Source organism: Musca autumnalis, unplaced genomic scaffold, assembly GCF_047663935.1.
Source record: "Musca autumnalis isolate F117 unplaced genomic scaffold, ASM4766393v1 scaffold_5, whole genome shotgun sequence".
Taxonomy (NCBI): Eukaryota; Metazoa; Arthropoda; class Insecta; order Diptera; family Muscidae; genus Musca; species Musca autumnalis.
Genome location: NW_027412088.1, coordinates 23145771 through 23152394, shown reverse-complemented (window position 1 = coordinate 23152394; position 6624 = coordinate 23145771).

Here is a 6624-nt window from a genome sequence, read left to right as displayed (position 1 = left end):
TTTTTTAAAATAATTTTTAAAGGTTCGTGGATTTTTAAAAATAATTTTTTAAGGTTCGTGGATTTTTTAAAATAATTTTTAAAGGTTCGTGGATTTTTTAAAATAATTTTTAAAGGTTCGTGGATTTTTTAAAATATATTTTAAAGGTTCGTGGATTTTTTAAAATAATTTTTAAAGGATTTTTTAAAATAGTTTTTACATGTTCGGGGATTTTTTAAAATAATTTTTAAGATTCGTTGACTTTTTAAAATAATTTTTAGAGATTCATGTATTTTTAAATAAAAACATTTAAAGATTCGTTGATTTTTAAAAATAATTTTTAAAGTTAAGTGGATTTTTTAAAATAAATTTTAAAGATTCGTGGATTTTTTTAAAATAATTTTTAAAGGTTCGTGTATTTTTTAAAATAAATTTTAAAGAGTAGTGGATTTTTTAAATAATTTTAAAAGGTTCGTGGATTTTTTAAAATAATTTTTAAAGGTTCGTGGATTTTTTAAAATAATTTTTAAAGGTTCGCGGATTTTTTAAAATAATTTTTAATGGTTCGTGAATTTTTTAAAATAATTTTTAATGGTTCGCGAATTTTTTAAAATAATTTTTAATGGTTCGTGGATTTTTTAAAATAATTTTTAAAGGTTCGTGGATTTTTTAAAATAATTTTTAAAGCTTCGTGGATTTTTTAAAATAATTTTTAAAGGTTTGTGGATTTTTTAAAATAATTTTTAAAAATTCATGGATTTTTTAAAATAATTTTTAAAGCTTCGTGGATAATTTAAAATAATTTTTAAAGCTTCGTGGATTTTTTAAAATAATTTTTAAAAATTCATGGATTTTTTTAAATAATTTTTAAAGGTTCGTGGATATTTTAAAATAATTTTTAAAGCTTCGTGGATTTTTTAAAATAATTTTTAAAAATTCATGGATTTTTTTAAATAATTTTTAAAGGTTCGTGGATATTTTAAAATAATTTTTAAAGCTTCGTGGATTTTTTAAAATAATTTTTAAAGGTTCGTGGATGCTTTCTTTATCTATAGAGGAGCTCTTTTTAAAGCCTCCTATCTATCGAAAACATCTGTAACATCTCTAGGTAGAAACCTATAGAATACCTCTTTAACAGACCTTGTACCTATAGAAGGACTCTTAAGAAAACCTGCTATCTACAGATAGCCTCATTGGGAAGACAGCTTTCCACAGAATACCTCTATAGGAGAAATGTTCAAGAAGCCTTCCGTCTTTAGAAGAAGATCTATTTAGGGCGCCACCTATCTAGAGGACGCACCTTATTGAGGCCTTCTATATATAGAAGACTTCCTTATGAGGATTTCTGTCTTTTGAAGACCTATTTAGAAGGCCTTCTACCTTTTGAAGACCTCTTTAGTATGCCTTCCATCTTTAGGAGGCCGTATATCTTTAGAAGACCTCTTTAAGTCCTTCTATCTATAGAAGGACTTCTTAGGAGACCTTCTATATATAGAATGCCTTTTTAAAAGGTCATCTATGCACAGAAGACCTTTGTACGAGGCCGTCTATCTATAGAAGACTTCTATAAGAGGCTGCCTGTCTATAGTAAACCGCTTTAGGAAGCCTTCTATCCATAGAATACCTCTTTAATATGCCTTCTATGTATAGAAGACCTCTTTACGAGGCCATGTATCTATAGAAGACCCCTTAAGGAAACCTCCTGGCTATCGAAAACATCTTTAGGAAGCTTCTATCTATAGAAAACCGTTTTAGGAGGTCATGTATCCACAGAAACATCTTTGGGAGGCCTTCTACCTTTAGAAGACCTGTTCAAGAGGCCTTCTATCTGTAGAAGATCTATCTACAGAACACACGTTAAGTAGGCCTTCTATTTACAGAAGACCTCTTTGCCGGGCTTTCTATCTTTAGAAGACCTCTTTAGGAACATTCTTTTATCTACGGAAGACCTCTCTTGGAGGCTTTCTATCTATCGAAAACATCTTTAGGAGGTCTTCTATCAATAGAAGTCCCCTTTAGGAGGCCTTATGTTAAAAAAAGACCACTTTAGGAGGCCTCTTATCTATAGAAAAAAAAACATTCTATACAAGAAAATATCTTTAGCAGATTTTCTATCCATAGAAGATCTTTTTTGGAAGTCTTCTATTTATAGAAGACATCTTTACGAGGTCTACTAGCTGTAGGAGACATTTTTAGGAAAAACAGAAAACATCTTTAAAATGTCATCTATCTATTGAGCTGATGTTTAGGATGTCGTCTATCTATAAAAGAGATCTTCGATCTATAGAAGACATCTTATCTATAGATGACAGCTTGGGAAGGTCTTCTATTTGTAGAAGAAAACTTTAGCAGGTTTTTTACTTACAGAAGAAATGTTCCGGATTTATTCTATCTATAGAAGACATCTTTAGGAGGTCCTCTGCCAATACAAGACGCATTTGAAAAATTTTCTTTCAACAGGAGATGCCTTTAAGAGGCCAAAACCATTTTCAAAATTTCTTCTCGGTGTATGTCTTCAATATTTTTCTAATCAAAAAAAAAAAAAAAAAAAAAAAAAAAAAACTGAGACCTAATGCGTATTTGTTTTAAATTACGAATTTCTTGGAAACAAAAAAATGTTGTCTACAAACGAAACAAAAATCCTTTTTTTAATTTCGACGCAGATGTCTCCAACGATTAATTTAATTATCAGCAAATATGTATGAACATACATACGAGTACATATTTACATGCTACAAGCACTATTATTGTATATGGATGGAGACAACAATCGGAACACAGCCTATAGAAAAAGAACAACAAATCGTCCACATGAAGCTATCTGAAAGTAAATATATAAAAAGTGCGAACATATGTTCGCACTCGTTGTCGCATTGTTTTCAAATGGCTTCGAAATGGGTGCGATGAAGGGGTGGTGGCGGCGGCTTTCGTGGTGCGGACAGACGGTCTGGCCTATGATTTGTGATTTTATAGGTCTCTTAACCAGACCTACGTTTAGATTTCATTTCTTATCTGCTCGCGGAAAAATGGGCGATTAGAGAAAGCATTCTACAACAACAACTACTGTTTTGCTTTGCTGCTATTTTGTTTGTTTTCGTTGGTTTCGTTCCAAGAGATAGTGTGGAAACAACAAAAAATTATGTGGTCGATCGACGGTGGCGTCGTCACCACCACACCACACAAAACCAAGTATAGGTCAGTAGTAGTTGTGAATGAATGTGAATTCTGTTCGTCGAGTCGTCAGTCAGTCAGTACCAACCTAGACTATGAACTATACATTGGGCATGTTATGTTTTGCTGTCATATGGTGTTAGCTGCGGGACGGGGTGCCTGATAAAAAATACGCTCAATTGCTTTGGATATCTTGACACCGATTTGTGGTGTCAAGAGGATTTTTGCATTATTCACATTATTAATATACTTATGAAGTGGGCCTAGTTTTTGGGCAAGGGAAGAGATAGGTACTAAAAATGTGGTTAGATTTTTTATGGTTTATCATTTAAATTGCCATCATAACTTTTTGGCACTTAGAGAAAAAAGGCATGGGAAAATTTTGGTTTGTCTACAAAACTGTGGTTTTTCGTAAAAAAAATTCTGGAAAATATTACATTGATTTATCTATAGACAGTCTTCTATGAATGGAAAATTTTCTTCAGGTCTAATAGGTATAGAAAACCTCTAAAAAAAGGTTATCTATAAATATAAGACCCCTTAAAAAGATCATATTTATATAGAAGATCTTATAAAGAGGAAGTCATCTGAAAGAGGTAATCTAACCATAGAAGACCTCTAAAAGAGATCATCTAACGATGCAAGATCTCTTAAACACCTTTTGAAGATGGCATGTATATCGAGAAGTTGCCATCTATGGATAGAAGGCACCTTAAAGAGTTAATCTGATGGTGAACGACTTCTCAAACTTGACCCTTGTTAGAGGTCATATAAGTAAAAGGCATATTTAATAGGTAATGTATAAATAGAACACCTCTCGAAGAGATCATTCATAGACATTAAACCTATAGAAAAAGCCATAGATAAAAGTTCTCCAGGTGTTGTCATCCATGTATGTATAGAACACCTCTTGAAGGGGTCATCTATAGCCAAAATTCCTTTAACTATAGCTATCTATAAACAGAAAGCCAGATAATCGAGTCATCTAAAGGGGGTAGATCACTTAAAGAGGTCATCTAACGATAGACGTCCTGAAGAAGTCATATATAGATAGAAGACCTCCTGAAGAGGTCATCTATAGGCAGAAGACATATTGAAGAGGTCATCTACAGAGACTTCGTAAAGAGGTAATCCATAGAAAGAAGACCACTTGAAGAGGTCATCTATAGAGAGAAGACCTCGTGAAGAGGTCATCCATACAAAGAATACCGCTTGAAGGGGTCATCTATAGAGAAAAGACCTCTTGAAGATGTCATCGAAAGACAGAAGAGGTGATCTATAGACAGAAAAGGTCATTTATAGAGAGACCTTGTGAAGGGGTCATCTATAATCAATAAAAAACCTCTTGCAGAGGTCATCTATAGACAGAAAACCTTTTGAAGAGGTCATATATAGACAAAAGGCCTCTTGAAGAGGTCCCCTATAGAGAGAAGACCTCTTAAAGAGGTCATCTATAGATAGAAGACCTCCTGAATAGGTAATCTATAAATAGGAGACCTCTTGAAGAGGTCATCTATATAGAGAAAAACCCTTAAAGAGGTCATCTATAGACAGAAGACCTCTTCAAGAGGTTATGTATAGAGAGAAGACCTTTTAAAGTGGTAATCTATAGACAGAAGACCTTGTGAAGAGGTCATCTATAGACAGACTTCTTGCAGAAATCATCTAAAGATACAATACCCCTAGAAGAGGACATCAATAGACAGAAGACCTCTTGAAGATGTGATATATAAACAGAAGAACCCTTCAAGAGGCCATGTATAGAGAGAAGACCTTTTAAAGAAATCATCTATAGACAGAATACCTTTTAAAGAGGTCATCTATAGACAGAGGACATCTTGAAAAGGTCATCTATAGATAGAAGACCTCTTGAAGAGGTCATCTATAGATAGAAGACCTCTTGAAGAGGTCATCTACAGATAGATGAACTCTTGAAGAGGTCATCTATAGATAGAAGACCTCTTGAAGCATCATCTATAGATAGAAGACCTCTTGAATAGGTCATCTATAGACAAAAGCTCCCTTGAAGATGTCATATATAGAGAGAACACCTTTCAAAGAGTTCATCTGTAGAGAGAAGATCTCTTGAAGAGTTCATCTATAGAGAGAAGACCTCTTGAAGAGGTTATATAGAGATACAATACTCTTAGAAGAGGTCATCTATAGACAGAAGACCTCTTGAAGGGGTCATCTATAGAGAGGACCGCTTGAAGAAGTCATCTAGAGATACAAAAACCCTCGAAGAGGACATCTATAGACAGAAGACCTCTTGAAGAGATCATCTATAGAGAAAAGACCTTTTGAATAGGTAATCTATAGACAGATGACCCCTTTAAGAGGTCACCTATAGATAGAAGACCTCTTTAAGAGGTCATCTATAGAGAGAAGACCTCTTGAAGATGTCATCTATAGACAGGAGACCTCTTGAAGAGGTCATATGTAGACAGAAGACCTCTTTAAGAGGTCATCTTTAGAGAAAAGTCCTCCTGAAGAGATCTCTCAGGAGATCTCTTGAAGAGGTAATCTATAGACAGAAGCTCCCTTGAAGATGTCATATGTAGACAGAAGACCTCTTGAAGAGGTCATGTATAGACAGAAGATCTGTTGAAGAGATCATCTATAGAGAGAAGACCGCTTGAAGAGGTCATCTATAGACAGAAGACGTCTTGAAGATGTCATCTATAGACAGAAGACCTCTGGAAGAGGTCATCTATAGACAGAAAACCTCTTGAAGAGGTCATCTAAAGACAGAAGATCTCTTGAAGAGGTCGTCTATAGACAGAAAACCTGTTGAAGAGGTCATCTATAGACAGACGACCTCTGGAAGAGGTCATCTATAGACAGAAGACCTCTTTCAGAGACCATCCATACACAGAAGACCACTTGAAGAGGTCATCTATAGACAGAAGACCTCTCGAAGAGGTCATCTAAAGACAGAAGACCTCTTGAAGAGGTCATCTATAGACAGACGACCTCTGGAAGAGGTCATCTATAGACAGAAGACCTCTGGAAGAGGTCATCTATAGACAGAAGACCTCTTGAAGATGTCAGCTATTGACAGAAGACCTCTTTAAAAGGTCATCTATAGGCAGAAGCTCCCTTGAAGAGGTCATATATAGAGAGAAGACCTCTTAAAGAGTTCATCTATAGAGAGAAGACCTCTTGAAAAGTTCATGTATAGAGGGAAGACCTCTTGCAGAGGTCATCTATAGAGAGAAGACCACTTGAAAAGTTCATCTATAGAGAGAAGACATCGTGAGGAAGTCATCTATAGAGAGAAGACCCCTTGAAGAGGTCATCTATAGACAGGAGACCTCTTGAAGAGACAGAAGACCTCTTGAAGAGGTCATCTATAGACAGACGACCTCTTAAAGGGGTCATATATAGAGAGAAGACCTCTTGAAGAGGTCATCTATAGAAAGAATACTTCTTGAAGAGGTCATCTATAGAAAGAATACTTCTAGAAGAGGTCAT